A 25,885-nucleotide genomic window follows, 5' to 3' on the forward strand; every position below is an offset into this window, starting at 1 on the left:
TCTTTTTATTTTGTGTATCCTTAGCTAATTATTATGGTTATATTTTATTTTTACTACTTTTGTCTTTTAACCTTCATACTAGCTTTATATGTGATTAGTCCACTACTTTTACTATACATATATATACATATATGTATATATATATATATATATATATATATATATATATATATATATACACACACACACACACACACATATGCATATATATGCACACACACCTTTATATATAGTATAAATAGTATAGTATATACCATACACACACACACACACACACACACACACACACGCACACACACCTTAATCAGCAAGGTTTTTCCTTCCATATGTTTTCTTTTTCTTTTTTTAATTAAAAAAATTTTTTTTAAACGTTTATTCATCTTTGAGAGACAGAGACAGAGCATGAGCGGGGAAGGGGCAGAGAGATGGAGACACAGACTTGAAAGCAGGCTCCAGGCTCCCAGCTGTCAGCACAGAGCCAGACGCGGGGCTTGAGCTCATGAACTGCGAGATCATGACCTGAGCCGAAGTTGGACGCTCAACCAACTGAGCCACCCAGGCATCCCCCATATGTTTTCTTATACTTCAACTTAAAGAAATCTCTTTAACATTTCTTGTAAGGCTAGTGGTGACAAACTCCTTTAGCTTTTACTTTTCTGTAAAACTCTTTATCTGTCCTTAAATTTTGAATAATAACCTTGGTTGTGTATTCATGGTTGAGTTTTTTCCTTTTCATACTTTGAATATATTATGGCACTCACTTCTGGACTGCAAAGTTTATGCTGAGAATTCTGCTCTTAGTCTTATGAGGGAGATCTCTTATATGTAACAAGTCGTTTTTCTCTTGCTGCTTTTAAGATTCTCTCTTTTATCTTTAACTTTAAAGATAACTTTAAAGTCTGGGTGGCTCAGTCAATTAAGCATGCTACTCTTGACTTCAGCTCAGGTAGTTATCCCAGGATTGTGGGATGGAGCCTGGCATTGGGTTCTCATAGCACGGAGCCTGCTTGGCATTCTCTCTCTTCCTCTCTCTCTGCCCCTTCCCTGTTCTCTCTCTCTCTCTCTCCTTTTCTCAAAATAAATAAATAAACATTAAAAAAAACCACCCATGCTGCATAGATAATAATAGATAGTTCTATTTATCTGCTTAATGGGATAAAAGCAAACACTTAAGGTCTTCAGCTCCAATCTTTTGCTCATTTCTTAAATCTTTTTTTTTTTAAGTTTATTTATTTGAGAGAGGGAGAGAGAGAGTATGAGTGGTGGAGGGCAAGATAGAGAATCCTAAGCAGGCTTCAGTGCTGCCAGCACAGAGCCTCATGTGGGGCTCTCTCTCAGGAACCATGAGATTATGACCTTAGCCAAAGTCAAGACTCCCATGCTTAACCAACTGAGCCACCCAGGTGCCACTCATTTCTTATTACAGGGATTTCATATTGATTTTTTCTTGTTGGATGACTAAACCTGATCATGGTAGCAATGGTAAGCCGCATTTACTCATCCCCACTGTGCTCAGCCTTGGAAGCTGATGAAATCTCAGCTGGTGGATCCACTGCTTTTGTCTCTTTGCCATCTTGTGGTTTAGAGTTTTCTGGGCATCTGCCTCTGTAATTGAAGTTGCTGTGGTACCCAGGTTGAGGTGGCTGGTGATTTTGGGTCTCATTTCTTTGATTTTTCCTTATCTTCTTCATTGTTGTCCTCTCTGGACTGTCTTTAAAATTTTTTTTTTGTTAATATTTATTTTTTGAGAGAAAGACAGAGCACGAGTGGGGGAGAGGCAGAGAGAGAGGGAGACACAGAATCCTAAGCAGGCTCCAGGCTCTGAGCTTCAGCACAGAGCCCGATATGGCGGTTCACACCCATGGGCTGTGAAATCATAACTTGAGCCGAAGTGGGATGCCCAACTGACTGATCCGCCCAGGTGCCCCTAGGCTGTCTTTGGCAGGGAGGACCCCTTGTGGAATCATGATCTATAGCCCCAGTAATATTCTGTCTCACTTTTTTTATCTTGTTCTGTTGCAGCCTGCTTGGATAGGGAGGTTGAGAATACTGTGGTCCATGCCCATAGGGCCTCTGCACAAGTGGAATCCAACCCACCATCTGTGGTAGGGCCTATGCTATGTGGCCTGGCCTTTGGGAGCACTCTCCAATCCCTTCTTCTTTTCCTACTCTCACTATTTTGGTAATTCTGTGGGTAACTGCATGAAGGACCCCTGTGACACGGATAGCGCCTATAATGGTTATGGTATGCTGCATTCTTAACTGCCTTGCAGTGGAACTCCACTGAGGCCTGTCACATTAGCTGCTTCTGAACCCTTTTCTCCTTTGACAACATCAAACTCCAGCGTCTCTGTCTCCTGCACTAGGAAGGTACTTCCTGGGTTCTTCTTTATGGTAAGCTGGTGTACATTGTCCTCTGTGTCATTCCAGTTGACGAAACCATATCTGTTTCTTCCATATCCGTTGAACCATTTTACTGTTCCCAAACCTTCCATTGCAGTGATCTTGGGGCTGCTGGCTAGTGTCCCCAATGAGGCCACTGCCCATCATACCGGGCTTGGTGTCAGCAGTGCTGAGGGCAAGGACTGCGGTTGGCTACTGGGTCTCAGCCTCCATGCTTACAGCTATGGTGATGGTGACTGGGGCCAGATTAGGTAGCTGGGCTCCTCCTGGGGTGTGATGATAACTAGGCCTGTGGAGGCAGTGGGACTGCTCAGGGCTCTCTGGGGTTCACTCTCTGTTCCTAGTTCTGATGGAACTCCATTTTAAATTAATTTTTGTGAGTGGTGTGAATTAGGGGTCCAATTTCATTGTTCTGCATGTGGTTCTCTAGTTCGCCCAGCAGTATGTATTGAAAAGACTATCTTTTCCTTATTGGGTGTTTTTGGCTTCCTTGGCAAATATTAGTTGGCAGTATATACTGGTATTTAATTCTGGGGTTTCTACTCTGTTCCATAGGTTGTGTCTATTTTTGTGCCAGTACTGTTTTGTTTTTGTTTTTGTTTTTGTTTTACCATGGCTTTGTAGTATAGCTTGAAATCCAGAAACATGGTACCTCTGTCTTCGCTCTTTTTTCTCAAAATTATTTTGCCTATTTTGGGTCTTTTGTGGATCCACACAAATTTTAGTGTTCTCTCTTCTGTTTCTGTGAAGAATGCTATTGGTATTTTGGTTGGGGTTATGCTGAATGTTGAAGGCTTTTGGTATTATGCCCATCTTAACAATATTAAGTCTTTTGATCCATGAACACAGGATATTTTTCCACTTTTTGTGTTGATTTCTTTTAGCTAAATTTTGTAGTTTTTGTTGTATATATCTTTTACTTCCTTGTGTTAAATTTATTCCTAAGAACTTTATTGTTTTTGATGGTGTTGTGAATGGGATGGTTGTATTTATTTGTTTTCAGATTCTTTATCATTAGTGTAAAAAAATGCAATTGATGTCTATATGTTGATTTTGTATCCTGGGATTTCAGTGAAATTGTTGGTGGATATTTTTATTGTTGCTAGTAATTAATTTTATAAATAATTTCACAATAAATAAATTTTGTATGTCATTTCATACTTTTCCAGTGTATATTTGGGATAAATCCCTAGAGGTAGAAATGTCAAGGGTAAAATCATGTTTTTGGGTAAATATGTTAACAGACTTTAAGTTTTAGAATGGTTTTATATTCACAACAATATTGAACAGAAGGTACAGAGATTTCTCCTAAACCCCCTGCCTCCACACATCCACAATTTGCCCTTTTATCAAAATCCCTGACCAGAGTGGTGCATTTGTTGCCAGTGACGAACCTACATTGGTACATTATTGTGACCCAAAGTCCATAGTTTACATTAGGGTACAGTCTAATTGGTGTTGTGCATTCTGTGGATTTGGACAAATGTATAATGACATGTATCCATAATTATAGTATACAGGGCATTTTCCCTGTCCTAATAATCTTCTGTGCTTTGCCTATTCATCCCATGCCCCCAGGCCCCTAGCGACCACTGATCTTTTTATTGTATCCATAGTTTTGCCTTTTCCAGAATGTCATATTATTGGAATCATATAATAGTACTTCTTTTACCTAGTAATATACACTTAATTTTATTTCATGTCTTTTCATGGCTTAACAGATCTTTCTTTTTAGTGCTAAATATTAATCCACTGTCTGGATGTATCACAGTTTATCCATTCACCTATTGAAGAACATCTTGATTGCCTCAAAGTTTTGGCAATCATTAATAAAGCTGCTACACACATTTTTAATGTAGATTTTTTGTGTAGACATACATTTCCAGCTCCTTTGAGTAAATATCAAAGAGTGAGATTGATGAGTTGTATGGTAAGAGTATGTTTACTTTAATAAGAAACTGCCAAAGTATCCTCCAAAGTGGCTGTAGCATTTTGCATTCCCACCAACAATGAATGAGAGTTCCTGTTGCTCCTCACCCTTGCCAACATTTGGTATTGTCAGTTTTTTCATTGTTAGATCAACTGATTTTGATAATTTCTACTAAGTGTGTAGTGGTATCTCAATTGTTTTAATTTGCATTTCCCCAATGACATCTGATGTGAAACTCTTTTTCATATGTTCATTTGCCATCTGTATATCTCACTTGGTGAGATGCCTGTTGAGGTCTTTGGCCCATTTTTTAATTGGGCTGTTTGTTTTCATATTGTTGAGTTTTAAGTATTCTTCGTATAGTTTGGGTAACAGTCCTTTATCATGTGTTTTCTGCAAATATTTTCTCTCAATTTGTGGCTTGTCTTTGCTTTCTTTTGATAGTATATTTCGCAGAGCAGAAAGTTAAAAATTTTTTTTTAAGTTTATTTATTTTGAGAGAGAGACAGAGAGAGAGAGAGTGAGAGAGAGAGAGAGACAGCAAGAACAGGGGAGGGGCAGAGAGAGAGAGAAAATCCCAAGTAGGCGCTAAGCTGTTAGTGCAGATCCCCACATGGGGCTCTATCTGATGAACCGTGAGATCATGACCTGAGCCGAAATCAAGAGTCAGACGCTTAGCCAACTGAGCCACCCAAGCGCCCCAGAAAGTTTTAATTTTAAGGAATTGCAACTTATTAATTATTTCTTTCATGGATCATGCCTTCACTGTTGTATTTAAAAAGTAATTACAGACATAAGGTCATCTAGATTTTCTCCAATGTGATTTTTTAGGAGTTTTGTAGTTTTGTGTTTTACATTCAGCTCTGTGATCCTTTTTGGGTTGATTTCTACAAGCGTGCAAAGTCTGTGTGTAGCTATTTCTTTTCCTTCTCCTTCTTCTTTTTGGTTTGGATATCCAGTTGTTCCAGCACCACTTATTTAAAAGACCATCTTTTCTTCATTGTATTGCCTTTGCTCCTTTGTCAAAGATCAGCTGGCTGTATTTATGGGGTCTATTTCTCAGCTCTCTATTCTGTTTCATTGATCTATTTGTCCGTTCTTTCACCAATACCACATAGTCTTATAGTAATCATGAAGTCACATAGTGTCAACCCTTTGACTTTGTTCTTTGCCTTTAATACTGTGTTGGCTATTCTGAGTCTTTTGCCTCTCCATTTAAACTTTAGAATCAGTTTGTTGATATCTACACAATAACTTGATGGAATTTAGGATTGTACTGAATCTGTAGTTGGAGTTGGGAAGAACTGACATTTTGACAATATTTGAATCTTTCTATTCATGAACATGAAATATGGTGTCCATTTATTTAGTTTTTTAATTTCATTCATCAGAGCTTTGCAGTTTTTCTCATATAGATCTTGTACATAATTTTGTTAGATTTATACCTAAGTATTTCAGTTTTTTGAAGGTGCTAATATAAATGACAATGCGTTTGTAATTTCAAATTCAACTTGTTTATAGTTCGTTGACCTTTTAGCTTTCTATTCTGAAAGCTTGCTATAATCACTTATTAATTCCCTATTTTTTCTATATATTGCCAAACTGTTATCTTAATGGCTGTTCCAGTTTGCATTTCCACTAGAAATTGAGAAACATTCCCATTCCTAACATTTTCCCTGACAGATTTATTGTCAAACTTAAATATTGCCAATCTGATAGGCAAGCAATATTTTGTCACAATAGTGGTATTTAGAATTTTTCTTACACCCAATGTGGGGCTTGAACCCACCACCCCCAAATCATTGCACGTTCCACTAACTGAGCCATCCAGGTGCCCTGTAAAATTTTAATTTATTTTTTACTTTAAATATATGATCCTTTTGAAATTTATCTTAGCGCATGGTGTGAGGTGCAGATCTAATTTTGTCTTTAGCCAAGAGGCTTTCCAGTTGTTCTAAAGCCAATTAAAAAGTTTGCCCGGTGGTGAAGTCTTTTTAATTTTCCCCCATACATTTAATTCCAAGTTTGGCAATTCATAGTTTTCTGGAGAGTAAAATTTTCTTTCTTGTTAAAGAAAAATAAAGTTGACAATTGATTTGTCAAAATACAAATCGTAATTCTCTATGTATTCCATTAAAGACTTTTCAATAAATGAAGATCAAATATAAAGTGGCTAATTTATTTTATATTTTTTTTACTTTTTATTTTTCTTAAGTTTATTTATTTTTGAGAGAGAGAGAGAGAGAGAGAGCAAGCAAGTGGGGGAGGGACAGAGAGAGGGAGAGAGAAAATCTCAAGCAGGCTCTGCAAGATCAGTGCTGATCCAGTTGTGGGAGTTGAACCCACAAACTGCGAGATCATGACCTGAGCCAAAGTCAGATACTTAACTGACTGAGCCACTCAGGTGTCCCTAAAGTAACAAGTTTTTAATAAGCAATTGGACATATTTCAAGCTAAAAAATTCCCCCAGAAAAAACCCAAGTTTTTTTTAAAATAACAATTTAATCCAGATATAATGTTGTTACTGATTATAGAGTCTCACAATGTGGTTTAAAGCAAAACTGTTTTCATCTACCCACTCTGAAAATCAGCATGACTACAGGAGATTAGAATCAAATAGATAGTCTGTATTTTCTGAGGGTACAATTATTGCCCGTATTGATGCTCTCCAGCTAAAGACTACTAGGAACACACCTGTCGTTGGACAATTTAGATTTCTGCTGTCCTTCACATGATGTCAACTTAGATGTCAATTTAGATGTCAACTGTCCTTCAGTTGAAGGAGGCCACACAACTGGTGCTGGGAAATCACAGGGCATCTCAGTAAGTGTTGGAAAGGACTTTTAAAATAGGATTTCAGTGTTGGTTAGGTGATTTGGGGGAAGATATAAGGAATTTTAAGTCTTTGTTCTGAGGCTTTTTTTTTCTGGATTGCATGCTGTCAGGAAGCAGGGCTTCTCCTGATTGGGTATTTAGAATATCTGACTTAGAAGGAGGGGAGACTAGAGGGAAGCTAAAATGAGCAGTATTCATTCATGTTACTCGAGATAGGGAGATGTTGAATTGAATTGTTTGGACAACATTTACATTTTTCTCTGTCTTCACACATGATTACAGAGTGGTCTGGTTTCTGTCTTTATGTTTGTAAATTTGAGTATGGTTGACACACAATGTTACATTAGTTTCATGCGTAGAGCATAGTGATTCACCATCTCTGTAGGTTACGCTGTGCTCACCACAAGTGTAACCACCATCCGTCACTACTGAGTACCATTGACTGTGTTCCCTATGCTGTACCTTTGATTCCCCTGACTTATTCATTCCATGGCTTGTTTCTTTCTTGATATCATAGTCAGAGAATGCTTTGTCCGATGTTGGTGTTCTGTGAGAAAGTGTTCAGGATAGTTTCCAGGTGTCAGGAGCTGCTTTTTTTTTTCTTATATGCTCCAAATAATGCAGAATTTTCCTTTTTAGTTCAATTTGTACACAATAACATATACCTGTATTAGTCAGGGTAACTAGTTCCAGCTGCTGTAGCAGATAATCCTCAAATCTCTGTTGCGTCATATTGGGCCAATCTTCAGGCTTCATCCATCTTGTGCACCACATGTAGCTATCCTCCACATATGGCTTCCAAATATGCCACAGGAGGAGAAGACAAAGTGGAGAGAGCACACCAGGTAATTAGATACCTCACTGCAGAAGTGACACGCTTCACTTATCCATTGGCCAGGATTAGTCAATCACTCCACATAGATTTAAGGGGTATAGTAGTTAGGGTTCTCCAGAGAAACAAAACAGCTGAGGGTGTGTGTGTGTGTGTGTGTGTGTGTGTGTGTGTGTAGAGACAGAGAATGAGAAAAAGAGAGAGAGAGAAAGAACAAACTTTATTTTAAGGAATTGGCTCACATTATAATAGAGGCTGGCAGGTCCAAAATCAACAGGGTAAGTCCAACAGGCAGGACAGCCAGGGAAGAGCTGAGGTTGCACTTGAAGTCTACAGGCTGTCTGCTGGCAGAATTCCTTCCTGTTCTGGGGAGGGCCGTCTTTTTTCTATTCAGGACTTCAGTTGATTGGATGAGGCCCACCCACACTACAGAGGGCAATCTGCTTAACTGTAAAGTCCAGTGATACAAATGTTAATCTCATCCAAAAAACACTTTCATAAAAACATCTAGAAAAAATGTTTGACCAAATATCTAGACACCAGGACCCAGCCAAACTGACACATAAAGTTAATCATCATAGGGAGGTATGTGATTTCCATCTGGATTTTCTGCCAAGCCACTTGGAATTGGCAATTTGTAGCATGAGTCTTTGGTTCCCAGCCAGTTTTCTTGCCAAACAGCCCTTTTACTAATATATATGTTTTCAATAAAAATGCATATTTTATAAACATATGTTTATTAACTCAAGGCATTTTCATCAATGCACAAACCTTACATTTATCTAGCACTTTACAATTTTATATTCTGTGTGATAGGTAGGATGTGTATTGTTATTCCCATTTGACAGATAAAAATCATGAAACTAAGGTGACTTATGCAAGGCTGCATCGTAAGGAAGTGAAAGGCCCAAGACCAGAAGTCCAATCCTCATTCTTTTTATCTGCCACAGACACATACATAATGAAACATACCAAGATAAAACAAATCAGTCTTGGAACTTTGGATTTATATCATCTGCTAGTAGGGAAAAATGTCTGTAACCTTGCATAGTTTTAAGAAATAAAAATAATTGACCTAATTTCAGTTTTTTAAAAAAATTGTTTAAAATTTTTAATGTTTATACATTTTTGAGAAACAGAGAGAGATTGAGCAGGGGAGGGTAGAGAGAGAGGAATCCGAAGCAGCCTCCAGGCTCTGAGCTGTCAGCACAGAGCCTGATGCGGGGGCTCGAACTCACAAACTGCGAGATCATGACCTGAGCCGAAGTGGGACGCTTAACTGACAGAGCCACCCAGGCGCCCCGACATAATTTCAGTTCTTATAGTGTAATGGCCATATCACGAAGGAGCAGGCTTTCTGTAGTATGTCACTGTGAGGAATGGTTAGTCCAAAAGGTGACAAGGTGGCATGGTGTTGTGTGTTAATTATATTTCGGTCTTTTAATAATAATTGAGCTCACTAGCACGAGATTTCTAAGAGGTGCACAGTTGTGAGCAAACTCAGTGGACCTGCCAGACTTTCTAAAATAAGTACTAGCCGATTGCCCACTTCTGAGTTTAAGAGCCAGTGGCAGAATTATGCGGATGATTCCTGTGTTGCTTCTAGGAGACTGCCAAGAATCATGCAGCCTGCAAAAATTAGTTTCAGGAAAACCACAGTCTTCATAGCAGTTTCAAGAATACGTATTATATACACGTTAAATACAACACAGTCTGAATTCATGGTGATCACCCTTTTTAATTCCTTTAAAGATGGCATATCCCTGGCATACAGGAAGGTAATGCCAGTGAATCAGAAACATGCCAGCAGGAGAGGATTTGGTTCAAAATAAGCCCCTGGGGAATTTTGGAGAAAATCACATTTAATCACGATGACAGCGATTTAAAATAGCCTCTTTTCATCGTACCAATCTTCTACCTCATATCCACCTTTTACTAACAAGTCCAAGGAGTAGGTCATTGACAAGAGACTTCTGTGACTTTAGTAGGAAACAGATGTGGAAGTACTAACCCTACTTTTTCTGGCACCCGAACGGACAGTCTACGGGAGGGAAGTGACATGGAGAAGCCATGGGGCTGACTATAAGAGTGAGCAGGTGCCAGCCGGGCAGAGCTGAGGGGAACGCCAGGCTCACTGGATGACTGCATGGGTATGAACTATAATACATCACAGAAATTCCCTAAATTGTTCTCTCTCTCCCCAGCCTTTTCTATTGATTCATGTTTGTTCTGTATTTATTTCTGCTGTTAAGAATGACACAGAAAAAAGGGGACTGTGGGTAGAATCAGTACTTGGGACTTAAAAAAAAACCTTAGCATTATTTTCTTGGCTGTCACGTTTCACTGATTCAGAACAACTGGTGATTTCTCTCTCTATAGCTTTAATTATGTTTGCTGTCAGAGACCTAAGCCGTAGGAAAGGACAGGACAGCAACTTTATTTTAAGCTGGATTGAGTATCACTAAATCTCCCCAGTTCCTATCAGCTTGAGAATTATAGTTCTTTTCTCTAGGAAATATTATATACTTAAGTTTTTTGAAGTTTAACTTTTGTGTTGTAAAGTAACCATTTTACTCTTAAAACATTAGTCAGAGTGGGGATAGAACTATAATAACTAGGTAATATTTTATAAATATATACCAAGAGGGTTTACTGTTATGGTAGTAAATCCCCAGATTAAAAACTTTTGAGCATCTGTAAGGAGTAAAATATATGTGTTAAACACTCTATTTACATGTAATATGCAACAGACTTTAAGCAACTTCTATTTAATACTCACAAGGGAATCCTTTCCTTATATATGGAAATCCATTGGACTTCAAAGTATCTACCCAAATAGATAATGTGTGATAAATACGTATTTAAAATGTCTAATTTCCTTCTCTGATGTAAGATTGAGATGAATATTCATATTTTCTTTTTTTAGGGATTTTAATACTAGTATTAGTATCTTTTTTTCTTTTTTTAAAGATTGAGATATAATTGACATACGACATTACATTAGTTTCAGGTATATGACATAATGATTTGAGGGCTTGATAAAATAGTTTCTCTTGTGGACAGGCCTCACTGAGATGAACAGAATACTTTGGGCCTATTACTTTTCCCCTCATCTGCCGGAGGTGAAGCACATTTTCTCCAGTTTTCAGTGTGAGATTCTGGTGGGGATCCTGGACAAAGGTTTACGGTATTTCATTCAAACTGAGGATGGCTTCCCACCCAGCACTCTGTCACAGCATTTATGGGGAGTGTGTCACTGGTTTTCCAAGTAGGGCCATAGGCACCTCCTTGAGCCCACTAACGAATACACTAGCTGTCTCTGCATAAGCCAGGACTCAAGTCTACAAATACACAAGGCCTTGAATACCTTTTTTATTTTTTTAATTTTTATTTATTTTTTAGAAAGAGAGAGAGAGAGGCACAGTGTGAGTGGGGGAGGGGCAGAGAGAGAGAGGGAGACACAGAATCCGAAGCAGGCTCCAGGCTTCCAGCTGTCAGCACAGAGCGCAATGGGGGCTCAGACTCAGGGACTGTGAGATCATGACCTGAGCCCAAGTTGGCTGCTTAACTGACTGAGCCACCCAGGCGCCCCAAGGCCCTGCGTACCTTACCTGAAATAAGAGCCCAAGACCCTATCCAGTTTATGCTGAGAGCCCCGCCTCCTTGTTTTAAGATAACCTCCTGAATTTTGCTTTTTTCTGATGGTAAGTTTGCACCCCAAAGTGAAAGTAGGATGTATGTTGCATATATGGTTGCTCAATGTGTATGTTCTGTTTTTCCTGTTGAACTCATGAATAGTCATATATTCCTGACCTTTTCATCAATTTGTATGTAATGTCAATCTCTATGATTATAAAAAATCTAGAAGGCAGATTTGGGAATGCTCTCCAGCCTTCTCATTAGGCTTCCCTTCTGATAATAAAACTTTTTGCTTCAAAACCAAACAGAAACCATAATGATTTGATATTTGTATATAATGCAAAATGATTACCACAAAATATGTAGCTAACATTCATCACCATACACAGTTACAGAATTTTTTCTCATAATGAGAACTTTTAAGATCTATTCTCTTAGCAACTTTTAAATATGTAATACTTTGAAATATGCAATACAGTATTATTAATTGTAGTCACCGTGCAGTGCATTACATTGCCATGATTTATTTATTTTATAACTGAAAGTTTGCACCTTTTGACTTCCTTTACCCATTTCACCTCCCAGCCCACCCTTCACCTCTGGCTATCACCATTTTGTTTTTTTATGTTCTCTGTATCTACGAGCTTGGTGTTTTTGTTTTTGTTTTTAGATTCCACATATAAGTGAGATTATATGGTATTTTCTTTTTCTGTCTGACTTATTTCACTTAGCATAATGTCTTCAAAGTGCATTAATGTCACAAATGGCAAGATTCCATTCTTCTTTATGGCTGAATAATATTCTAGTGTGTGTGTGTGTGTGTGTGTGTGTGTGTGTGTGTATCTCACATTTTCTTTATTCATCTGTCAGTGGATACTTAGTTCGTTTCCATGTCTTGGCTATTATAATGCTGCAGTGGACATAAGATACATGTATCTTTTCAAGTTAGTGTTTTCTTTGAATAAATACCCAGAATTGGGATTCCTGGATCATACGGTGGTTCTGTTTTCAGGTTTTTTGAGGAAGCTGTTGACTATCTGTATGTTTTTTTGGAAAAATGTCTGTTCAGGTCCTCTGCCCATTTTTTAAATGAGATTGTGGTTTGTTGTTGTTGTTGTTGTTTTTTGCTATTGAGTTGTATGAGTTTCTTTATATAATTTGGATAGTCACCCTTTCTCAGATATATGATTCATAAATATTTTATCTTATTTAGTAGGTTGACTTTTCATTTTGTTGATTGTTTCCTTTGTTGTGCAGATTTATGGATTTATTTATGTATTAATTAATTAATTCATTTATTTTTAGTTTGATGTAATCCCACTTGTTTATTTTTGCTTTTGGAATCAGCTACAAAAACTCATTGCCAAGACCAATATCTTCTGAAAAACAACTTCTGTGATCCAATTGGATGCCAGTGGGTATGCAGAATTGTGCATTCAATGTTGTTTTATAGCATTTTTCCTCTTTGGTGATTTTGTTTATTTGTAGGAGATTCTCATTCATTTTTCTATCATCTAATAAGAGGACTTATCACTCTTTTATGTACTACTTATGCCTGAAGAAGTGTTACTTGATGTTGTTGTTCAAAGAGAGTATCATACAAAAGAATTCTATAGCACATGACTTCACACAAAAGCGCTGTGGTATTTAGTTTGTAAAACATAAATCCCATTTTGTTAATGCAAAGGCTATGTTCAAAGAGGAGCAAGAAGCCAGTGTGGCTTGAATAGAAGTGGGAGAGGTTGAAATATATAAGGCATTTAGGTCATGATTAGGAGTTTGAATTTTCTTTTGCATAAGTTGAGAAGAAGAAAGACGTTGGCAGATTTTAAGCAAAGGAGTGAAACTATCTGATTTTTATTTTAAAATGTTCACTTTGGCTACTGTGTAGAAAATTGCCTGAAGCACAACAAAAGTGGAAGCAAGGAGAAGCAATAAGAGGTTCCTGGAATAGCCTGAGTTATGAAGGTGGCTCTGTGGTGATATGTGCTGTACTTGTGATATTTTTTAAAGGTTGAACTCTCAGGACTTACTGATGGATTAGATGTGGGTGCATAGGCATGAGAACAAACAAGATGACTCCTAGGTTTTGAGCTTGAGGAAATATATGGAGTGTGGTACTAATTATCAATTATAAAACTAGACTAAAAACTTAATTGACTTAAATTTATTAAAACATGCAAAATATCACATTAGTCATTCAGTACCATTACCTTTAAAAGTCAGAAAGGTATATAATGTATGCAACTAATTATCCCGCATTGACATGGAAAAGTATATCGTTAGAAATTTGAAGATAAAATATCTCATGGAGTTCTAAAAGACCGCCATGCTTTCTTATAACACTTCTGTTTGTGACACAGTTGTAGTAGATTCCTGGGTAGATGGCAATAGGATTGAGTCAAATTACATTACAGACTCTATTTCTATCCTCCACTAGCTTTATTTTCTTCTTTGTGGGATTTTTACATAATAAGGCAGGTAGGTTTCAAATAGGATTCTGTTAGGTTGAATCTTCCAGAAAGAGTCATAAAATGCTAAGTGAAGGCAACTTTCTATTGCATTTCAGTATTTCCTATCTGATATTGAACTTGACCAGAGATGGAAACAAATTTAGAGGCATTGTCAGGGTCCTTTGCCCCGTATTCTTAGATAGATCTTATATTCAAAGAACTGAAATAGAAGCGTATAGGTCTCTAATGTTTAGTTGCAGAATGAAGTAGATTTCTGCTCCGCTGAATTGGTAAATTTTTGTTTATGTCTTCCAATTTTACTTTTTATTGGAAGAAAGGTGGCACATAATATGGTTGGCACTATGTGTTCTCTTCTGGGCTTTCCCCAGATAATGAAGAACAACAAATAGTTTATCTGATTTTACATTGTGATAAAGATGATACGCATTGCCTTGTAGTCTAAACATTGATGTTCAGAGCTGTAATCACATCTGACTGGTAGGCAGACCAGTTGTCTTTGTCTTCAATCTCTCCTGTTGTATTGCTGTGAAGTGCTGTCACAATGACTGATAGGGGGATTGAAGCTGTAAATTCAGGAGAGTGATTCTGTTATACAAACAGAAATGGTATCTTTCTTGTAGAGCAATCCTTATGCGTAAGTAGAGCGGAAACCACCCACATGTGATTGGTTTCAGCTCTAAGGGGAGACGGCTTCAGTGTATTCCAAAAGCTCTCTCTTATTCCCTTGATGATGCCCAAAATGACAAAGATGAAACTATAGTCTTTAATTCAAGCTTAAGTAGGGATGTGGATAACTTAAATAGGTATTGTGTTAAGATCAAATGGCTGCCATGCGTTTTGAGATCATGGAGAAGAATACAAATTCATCAAACACTTGGAGCTGGGGAAATGGAATTGTTATCAGAGCAAAAGGAAAAAGGCATTGAAGAAGAAAAATTGCCTATATCACAATTTTGTCTTGGATTGACCCTATAATTTTTCTCCAAGTAGTAGGTTGCCCTATGAGTTTAGCTGTCTATATGCATCTGTGATTTTCTGTCATTGCTTTCTTTTAATTGTAACAAGTATCCAACAGAAAAACCATTAGAAATCTTTCCTGTCTCTTCAACTTAGTTGATTACTACTAATTTATCTGTTTCTGACATATTCTCTATTAAGGAGGAGTCTTTCTAAACATGTAAACTGTTACACCTTTGACAAAATATTTGATAAAATTGCTACCTGGCTAGTTCTGGCCATGTTTGCAAAGTTCTTGAACATTTCCATGGCAGAGTAAAAACACAGGATCACAGGATTTTAGAAAGTATATGAAATTCATTGAACTCTTTCTCCAGACTTACTCTACCACAGAGGCAGCTTGAACTGTTGAGACCAGTTGGTTGGGGGACATGTATTCTATTTTTTGCTATACAATTTCCATTTCTACATTTAACCTGTTTCATCTTATTTGAAAAATGGGAATAATATCAGCTACTCCTCAACTCAAAGCAAAGTTATAATCAAGTAGATTTTTAAAGTTTATGCAAAGGGGGCAGGGACTTTTAGAATGGCAGAATATGGATCTTGGTAGACTCTCTTCTTAAGAAACAACAATTTATTGATGAAAATGATAAAAAATTATGGCTTTAACTCCCTCTAGCTCCCAGTCTAGGGTTAAAGTTTCACTTCTGGAGGGACAGGTTGCCATTTCTCATCCCTCCCAGACAGAATTGGATGTCCCTTTTTCTACCTAGCCACTGCTCAAAGGGCAAGAGCTCCACTCCAATCTGATCCTAATAATCTTATGGAAATATAAGAGAACCTGAATAGCCAAAACAATTTTGAAAAGGAGTATGGGAGAATTCACAGTTGGTGATTTAAAAGCTTACCACAAGCCTATAGTATTCAAGACAGTGTGGTACTGGTATATGGACAGACATATAGATCAATGGTATAGCATTGAGAGTCCAGAAAGAAACTCGCATTTACAATCACTTGATTTTTGACCGGGGTGCTAAGACAGTCAGTCAAGAAAGAATAATGTTTCAGCAAATAGTACTGGGAAAATGAATATCCAAATCAGAAGAATGAAGTTAGATCCCTACCTCATACTATGTCCAAAAATAGTACAAAATGGATTATAAACTTAAATGTAAGAATTAATGCTTTAAAACTCTTAGAAGAAAAAAATCTTCATGATTTTGCTTTAGGCAATGTTTTCTTATATACAACAGCAAGAATATAAGCTACAAAAGAAAAAAAAAACAGGTAAATTGGATACATCAAAATTTAAAACTTTTCTGCTGAAATCGATGTATCAAAGAAGTGAAAAGATAATACACAAAATGAGAGAAAATTTTTGCACATCATATATCTGATAAAGCACTTGTATTTTATCTATCTATCTATATTATAATTCAATGATAAAAACACTCAATAACTCAATTTAAGAAAAATGACATAGAATTTGAATAGTCATTTCTTCAAAGAAGATTCATAACCAGTAAGCACTTGAAATGATGCTCAGCATCATTGATCATTACAGACCTGCAAATCAAAACTCCAGTGAGGTAATAATTCATATTCAATAGATAGATCTAATAAAAAAAGACAATTGCAAATATTAATAAGAACATGAGAAACTGGAAGTCTTTTATGTTGCTAGTTGGAATTTAAAAAGCTTGGCATTTCCTCAAAATATTAAGCACAGAGTTTTCATATGACCTAGCAGTTCTACTTTTAAGTATCTACCCAAGATAGATAAAAACATATATCTACACACACACACACACACACACACCTGTACACAAAAGCTCAGAACAACATTACTCAAAATAGCCAAAAGTAGAAATAAGCCAAATGTGCAGTCACCGGTGAATGGCAAAAGAAAATGTGGTAGAACCATGTAATGGAATATTACTCAGTAATAAAAAGAAATGAGGTACTGATCATGCTACAGAATAGATAAAACTTGAAAACATGCTAAGTGAAAAAGCCAGTCGCAAAGACCTCATGTTGTATGATCCTATTTATATAAACTGTCCACCACTGGTAAATCTACAGGGACTGAAAATGGGTAAGTGGTTGCCGAAGGCTGGGATGGAGTGGGGAGGAGGGGAATAAGGGCAAAGACATTTTTTGTTTTGTTTTTGAAGGAGACAAACTTGATCTAAAATTAGATTGTGATGTGGCTGCATAACCCTGTGACTACTGTAGTAAATAAATATCAAATGGTATACTTACAATGGACAAATTGTATGTTAATTATATCTCAAGAAAGCTTTTCAAACAAGTAAAAAGGTGAGCATTTAAAAACATTTATGTAAAAACACTTAAGCTTTTGAAATTGATGTACTTTTTGATAATTATGTTTTTCTTACAAGAAAAAAAGGCAAAGCCTTTGACTCCAAGAAATAATTTAAAGTCATTATACTATTTAACTTAAAGAAGTTAATTAGAACCTAACATGTTTCCTCCTTTGGCATATTTCATATTTTAATGAGAAAGTAAGTTCGTGGTAAATGTATGGAAGAAAATAAATCCATTTTTATTGTATACGAATTTTTATTTATTTAGTTAATTTATTATTATTTTTAATAGTTTATTTATTTTGAGAGAGAGACAGAGATAAAGCATGAGTTGGGAGGAGCAGAGAGAGAGAGAGAGAGAGAGAGAGAGAGAGAAAGAGAGGGAGAGGGAGAGAGAGAATCCCAAACAGGCTCTGCACTGTTAGATGTGGGATTTGAACCCATGACCCATAAGATCATGACCTGAGCCAAAGTCAGATGCTTAACTGAGCCACTCAGGCACCCCTGTATAGGAATTTTTAAAGATGCATCTACATCTGTGCAACTTGGTAGAAAACAGATTTTTCTCTTTACCTAAGACATTTCAGTGAAAAGATTTCATAAGAAAAATTTTTTTTGAGCAAGCGAGTAACTTTCATCCTATAAACAGCTTTATAATTTTCAGTACCAAGGCTATGTTTTTACAAAAGCTGAAATCGACTCAATGTTAAAAATGAAAATATAAATTATAATTCTTATATAATATGATGCTTGCTATTATTGAAATATGTTGGATTTGTAATTTTTTTAAATCTTACCCATCATTTCCATTCCAAGATCATTTGACCTATGGTTTTGTGTCAGCCACTGCGGCCAGGTAAAAGTGTCTTGAATATGAACTCAAGAGCAGGTTCTTTGCCAAGAAAGACCAAACGAAGACTTGAAAAGAGTGTATGATCTAGTTGAATACATTTTTAATAAAATCAAATAATTAAAGTAGTAGATATTAAAAATAAGAGAAAATATCACTTGAAGAAAGATGATCTGAAATAAACTCTTTAATCTGCAAATGTTTTTTTAAATAAATTTTAAAAAATTTTACTTTAAGTAGGCTCCACACTCAATGTGGGGCTCAAACTCACAACCCTGAGTCAGGCAACTCTACCAACTGAGCCAGCCAGGTGGCCCTCTGTAAATGCTTTTAATAACCACCAATTAACTCATTCTAACTTTGATGGCTTCTCAATCTGATGAGAACTCAGATTGAAATTTTGGCTATTGAAAGAAGAGTTAGTTTTAGGCCTGCTCAGACTTTCTTGTTTCCTAATTCTTTTGTGTTCTGCTGGTCAAAGTAGCCTTCAGAGTAACAGTTGGCAAACTTTTTTCTATAAAGGATCAGGTAGTTTTTTTTTTTTTCCTCTCTATTCTAAATTGCTCTTTGCTAGAAACTTAGATGTGTCTATTAGGGAGAAAGTTGATTCCTTTGAATATGAGACAGGAAGTTGGCCTCATGATGATGTTCATCCAGTCAGGAAAACTACCATCACTATATAAAAACAAACTGTTTTTTGGTGTTCACCAAGAGTAAGGGGAACTCTTCTATCAGGGTATTTCCTTTAGAATGTTTGTCACCCTGTTCTTCATTTTAGGTTATTAAGTGAACTTTAAAAACTTTAGCAATTATAATTTCTTACTTTTGCCCAGAATGTTTGTATTTTGTATTTATCTTTCAGGTCTTTAACAATTGATTTATACCTGGGTTGCCATATTTAGCAAATAGCAATATAGGATTATCAGTTAAATTTAAATTTTAGGTAAACAACAAATAATTTTTTGGGGTATTTTAAAGTTATTTATTTTTATTTGTTACATTAGTTTCAGGTGTAAAACTTAGTGATTTGGTGGGTTTATACATTATGCTATGCTCACCACAAGTATAACTATCATCTGTCCCATTACATTGTTATTACAATATGATTGACTGTATTCCTTATGCCCTGATTTTTATTTCTGTGACTTATTCATTTCATAACTGGAGGCCTGTATTTTCCTCTCCCTTTCACCTGTTTTGCCCAACCCCTTACCATCCTCCCCTCTGGCAACCATCACTTCTCTGTTTTATAGTTCTGATTCTGCTTTTTGTTTGTTTATTTTTTTAGATTCCATTTATGAGTGGAATCATATGGTATTTGTCTTTCTCAGTCTGACTTATTTTACTTAGTACAATACCCTCTAGGTCCAATCCATGTTGTCTGAAATGGCATAGTCTCAGCCTTTTTTATGACTGTGTAATATTCCATTGTATATATCTACCACATTTTCCTTATCCATTTGTCTATTGATGGACACTTAGGTTGCTCCCATATCTTGACTATTGTAAATAATGCTGCAATAAACATAAGGATACATATATCTTTCAGAGTTAGTGTTTTCATTTGCCCTGGGTAAATATCCAGTAGTAGAATTACTAGATCATGTGGTATTTCCATTTGTAATTTTTTTGAGAAATTTCCATATTGTTTTCCATAGTAGCTGTACTGATTTACATTTCCACCATCAGTGCATGAGGGTTTCTTTTTCTCTACTTCCTTGACAACACTTGTTGTTTCTTGTTTTCTTGATTTTAACCATTCTGACAGATGTGAGATGGTCTCATTGTGGTTTTTGACTTGCATTTCCCTGATGGTTAGTGATGTTGAGCATCTTTTCATGTGTCTGTTGGCCATTTGTGTGTCTTCTTTGGAAAAATGTTGACTCAGGTCCTCTGCCCATTTTTTAATCAGATTTCTTTTTTTGTTTTGTTTTTTGATGTCAAGTTGTATGTATTATCTATTTAGGATATTAACTCCTTATCAGATATATCATTTGCAAGTATCTTCTCCCATTCAGTAGATTGTCTTTTTGTTTTGTTGATGTTTTTGTTTGCTGTGCAAAAGCTTTTTATTTAGATGTAGTCCTAATAGTTTATTTTTGCCTTAGGGGCAAAATAGTTTTCCTTGCCTTAGGGGGTGTATCTAGAAAAACGTTGCTATGGCTGATGTCAGAGATTACCATCTGTATTCTCTCCTAAGATTTTTGTGGATTCAGGTGTCAAATTTAGTTCTTCAATCTACTCTCAGTTTATTTTTGTATATGGTGTTGAAAAGCACTTCAGTTTCATTCTTTTTTACATATAATTGTCCAGTTTTTACAGCACCATTTATTAAAAAGACTAATTTTCCCCATTGTATATTATCATCTCCTTTGTCAGAGATTAATTCGACATATATTTGTGGGTATATTTCCATGATCTCTACCCTGTTCTGTTGGTCCACGTGTCTATTTTTGTGCCATCATACTGTTTTGATAACTACAACTATACTACAACTGTATAGTATGTCTTGAAATACGGAATTGTTATACTTCCAGCTTTGTTCTTTTTTCTCAGGGTTTCTTTGACTATTTGGGATCTTCTCTGGTTCCATGCAAATTTTAGTATTTGTTCTAGTTTTGCAAAAAATGCTGTTGGTATATTGATAGCAATTGCATTGAATCTATAGATTGCTTTAGTTAATATGAATATTTTGATAATATTAATTCTTCCAATCTGTAAACATGGGACATCTTTTTATTTGTTTGAGTCATCTTCAATTTATTTCATCAGTGTTTTATAGTTTTCAGAGTAAAAGTCTTTCGCCTCTTTTGTTAAGTTTATTCTTAGGTATTTTATTACTTTTAGTGCAATTGTAAATGGTGTTTTTTAAATTTCTCTTTTTGTGACTTAGTTGTTAGCATGTAGAAACAGTACTGATTTCTGAGTTAATTTTGTATCCTGCCACTTTACTGAATTTGTTTGTTAGTTTTTTTTTTGTTGAATCTTTAGGATTTTCCTTGCATAGTGTCATGTCATCTACAAATAGTGACGGTTTAACTTCTTTACCAATATTGATACTTCTTGTTTCTTTTTCTTGTCTAATTGCTGTGGCTAACTAAGTTCATGCAGTGTTTGGGACATCAAGATAGAAGTCTGTTGCTCATCTGAAATTAAAATTTAACTGGGCATTCTACATTTTATATTGCAATGGTAGTTTATCTTCCATCCCAACACTTTCAAAACATTCAGAAAATAAGTTTTCAGTTACCATTATAGGGGTTTCATCATCATTATTAAAGTTTGCTCTAAATGTCCTTTCAACTACTTTTCATATATTTTACTAATGTAAAATATATCTCTTTTCATAATATATTTATTTTTCAAAATATATTTGATTTCATATTAGTTTCAGACTACTTACTGTAAACAAAGCAAATTATACATATTATTTACTGTCAAGGAGTTTAGCAACAATTTCTATGTAGATGTTTATTTTGTTTCTTGTTTCCTAGTTTTCCAAACTACCCAATCAACCAACCAAATGCTCTCTTACTTTATATGCACCAATGTGCTACAATCTCCTTTTTATCAACTTATTTACTTTTTTTCTAGTATTTTATTTTTTCCTACCTAGGCAATGATTTGCCCCTCATACCACCTGTATCTAGACAAAAGCAAGACACATAGTTTTAAAATTTTATTACCACTTAAAAAATTTTATCAAAATAGTACCTGTACATTATTTAACAAGTAAACCTAGTAGGCTAATATTTTTTAAAAAAAATTTAACATTTATTTATTTTTGAGAGACAGAGAGACAGAGCACAAGCAGAGGATGGGCAGAGAGAGAGAGAGAGAGAGGGAGACACAGAATCTGAAGCAGGCTCCAGGCTCCAACTGCTCAGCATAGAGCCTGATGCTGGGCTTGAACTCATGGACTGTGAAATCATGACCTGAGTCAAAGTTGGACACTTAACCGACTAAGCCACCCAGGCACTCCGAGAAGACTAGTATTTAATAATGGTCATGTGCCTTATTCTCTTCTCTCCTGGTTTCTACTACCTTTTGATAGCCATGCTCACATCTGTTTAGTTAATTATTCTGAGAAATGCCCTCTGTTTATATTGATATTTCTTGATTATTCGGTTTTACATATTATTTATTAGCCTTCTATTTCTCTCATTTATTCAATATAGTTACGTTACAATATTTGCTTATATCAACATTCAGTATTTACATTTTTATAATAACATAACCATTATTTACTGATGACTCAAAAAGTATTCTATAATTATATTTCTTGTTAATTTTTTGCTTTTCCTGGAGTTACTTTCTAATGTTGGAATTTATCTCATTTTCTATGTATTCTTTGGTAATTAATCTGCACTTTATTTATAAAGCCTTCTTCTACAGTTCTTTAAACACAGTTCATATTTTACCAGTTTCATTTTCATCTTGGAGACCTTTCCTTCTGCCTCTGTCTTCCCATTTCAGTTGGGTAGGCTGACCTCTGTTTGTTGCACAGATTCATCTTATGCACTTCCTTACCATCAACCTGAAAATTCCTTATGACTTAATGTGCTCTATTTTTTGTTTCTTGGATCATTTTGGTTTATTCCAGAAGTTTAATCTGTTTAGGTTGTATATGATATTCCTATGAGACACCTGCATGGAGCTGTGTAGTAAGCAGTTAGAGGGGGCTTAGGAGTGAGGTCTGTTCTCTAGGTAAGTATTTGTTAACCATTAACATATAATCTATGTAGATAGTAGAGGTCATTAATGTATAATGTGACCACCCAGAAAGAGTGTGTGGATTAAGAAATTTTGCATTCAGAATGAAATCTACATGTATATTGACAATTAAAGAACTGGAAGTAGAAGATGATTTTGTAAACTGGGCTGAGATAACACAGGCAGAAATATTAAAGGAAAATCAAGAAAGTGTGGGACAATTGAAGCCAAGAAAAAAAGTGGTCACCTGTATAAAAATACTGTTGGATGATGAAGTTTGTTGCATTTAACAGCACTCAAGACATGGATGAAAGTAATTTAGGTGGAATTATAAGAGATAATTTTAGTGGTTAGGTAATTATAAAGTAGGAAAGAATTGTGATCATAGTTAAATGCTAAGGAGGAGTTAGAAAAGGGAGAGTTTGGAGATACAAGGAGGAGGAGAGAAAAGCAACAGAGTAAATGACAAAGAAAAGGATGACTGATTATTAATGCTTATACTTTGTAGGTTTTTTGTTTGGGAACATGGTGGGGGTTCTTTTCTTATCATTTGTATGATAAAAATAAGAAAGGGTCAAGTTGAGATTTCAGGAGAATGGTGAACTTTCGTGAAGAATGAAAGAGTGAGTTAAAAAGAACATTAATATTTCTAAGCAGTAAAGGAGGATCCAGTTGATGTTGGTTTGTGATGTTTGTTGAGCACAAATTTATACTTGAATCAGTTTATCCAGTTATAGATATTTTCTAAGGTGAAGATACAGAGAAGACAGACATTTTTGTTAATTCAATGTAAAGTGTTTTGGGGTGGGGGCATAAGGAAGGAAAGGAAAACAAAGAAAGGACACTGAGAATATTTGCAAAATTATAAAAATTAGAATTACTAAGGACAAAAAAAAGCCCATAGGGTCAATAGTCACTATGATAAATAGATAAAAGATAAAAGATAAAGGTCAGTATCTTAGGAGTGCTGATGAGATTAAAGAATTGGTATCATAGGAAATGATTAAGTGAATGAACTTGGAGGGTAAGAGGCTGTGTTTAGAAAGTGAGATAAATGAATCCATTATCAGTGGAAACCCTGATCCAGGTGATGAAAATATGTGTGTACACTTATGGAATGTGAGGATGAAATGGTATTGAGATCACTGAAGTGGGACAGTGAAACAACTCATTGGATAAATTGGTGAATTGATGATACATATGAACACTGAAAGCATCCAGGTTGAATATAGGTCATGTAAGAGATGAAATTCCAGGGCTTGTGTCATCAAATGGCATGATTCTCAAATGAGTATGGTATATGAGGAGGAGGGAGGGGATGATAGATTTGGGATCTCAATTCTGAGGCATTTATGGATACATAAATGAACACACTGCTCATGAGAGAACTCAATAAGAGATGTTTTTATTCAAGAGTGTATTAGTCAGGATAGGCTAGGTTATGCTGCTGAAACACACAACATCTAGGTCTTAGGTTTTACATAACAAGAGTTTAGCACAGAAAACTCACTGTCAGGTTGAGTGACTCTCTAGGACAGCTGTGCTTCATGGGGTGGCTCAGTATTCCTGCATGTTTTCATGTTATGTAACCTGAACATCAAGATAAGCTTCCACAAATACCACACTAAAAGAAGAGAATAGAGAGAGTCACATACTGGCTTTTAAATGCTCATCCAAAGAAATGCAATGTCTCTTTGATTCACATTTCACTGGACCGCAAAAATTACATGGTCTATACCTAACTTCAAGGGGGTGCCCATACATAAACATTCAGGGAGGAGAAGAAAATAGGAAATGTTGATGATCATTAGTAATGTCTACTTCAAGTGGTAAACAAAGGTTTCAGTTAAAACCATGTAATAAAAGGAAAATTCATTCAAGGGGTGAAAGATTTTAGGAAGTTTGTTAATCATGGAATGCAAGTTCCGGGGTACATAGTAGATGGGATTGGAGAGGGGTAGTAAAAGACTGTTACAGAAGATAAGTACCCAGCAGAATCTGGATGAATGTATAGTGAATATAAATGGCTGGATGGGCTTATATTAGGGTATTGACTTAGGAATATAGTAATTATATAAGTAAGGAAGGATCAGCTGGCCATCACTTTGCCAAAGATCAAATGTTATGGCTTCTCAAATTTGTGCACTGAGGTTGGTTTGGGGACTTCAAGGGATGGACAGATCCATTCGAATATAATACACAGGGGTAAGGTGGGAAGTTTTCAATGTGGTTCACAAGAGTGATACAATTCGTAGCTCAGTAGTACTTTGTTCTCAGGATTTCCTCCATGCTTGTATTTCTATTCTGTATTTTATTTTTTTTTTATGTTTATTTTTGAGAGGGAGAGAGAGAGAGAGACAGAGTGTGAACGGGAAAGGGGTAGAGAGAGAGGGAGACACAGAATCCAAAGCAGGCTCCAGGTTCTGAGCTGTCAGCACAGAGCCTGATGTGGGGCTCAAACTCACAAACTGTGAGATCATGACCTGAGCTGAAGTAGGATGCTCAACTGACTGAGCCACCCAGGCGCCCCTATTCTGTATTTTCTAATTCTTTTCTTCATATATATATATATATATATATATATATATATATATATATATAAACTGGGGTGCCTGAGTGGCTCAGTTGGTTAAGCATCTGACTCTTGATTTTGGCTCAGATCATGATCCCAGGGTCATGGGATCAAGCCCCATGTAGGGCTCTGCACTGAGTGTGGAGCATGCTTGGGGTTCTCTCTCTCTCTTCCTCTGCCCCTCTCCCCATTTCAGATTAAAAAACATACTAATGTTCACTTATTTTAATTTATTATTTTCAAATTCAATCTTTTTCATCATTCTTATTCCTTAAATTCTATCATTCTCTATTTTAGTCTTTCCTTTATTGAGTTTCCTTGTATCATTTGGTCTTGCTTTCTAGAACTTA

General features: G+C 36.0%; 1 pseudogene; it reads right to left on the bottom strand.

The window, feature by feature from the left end:
* Window positions 1-1,493: 1,493 nt before the first annotated feature.
* Window positions 1,494-7,900, bottom strand: LOC122218503 (annotated as a pseudogene).
* Window positions 7,901-25,885: the final 17,985 nt, after the last annotated feature.

Source organism: Panthera leo, chromosome B1 (genome assembly GCF_018350215.1).
Source record: "Panthera leo isolate Ple1 chromosome B1, P.leo_Ple1_pat1.1, whole genome shotgun sequence".
In the NCBI taxonomy this organism is placed as follows: Eukaryota; Metazoa; Chordata; class Mammalia; order Carnivora; family Felidae; genus Panthera; species Panthera leo.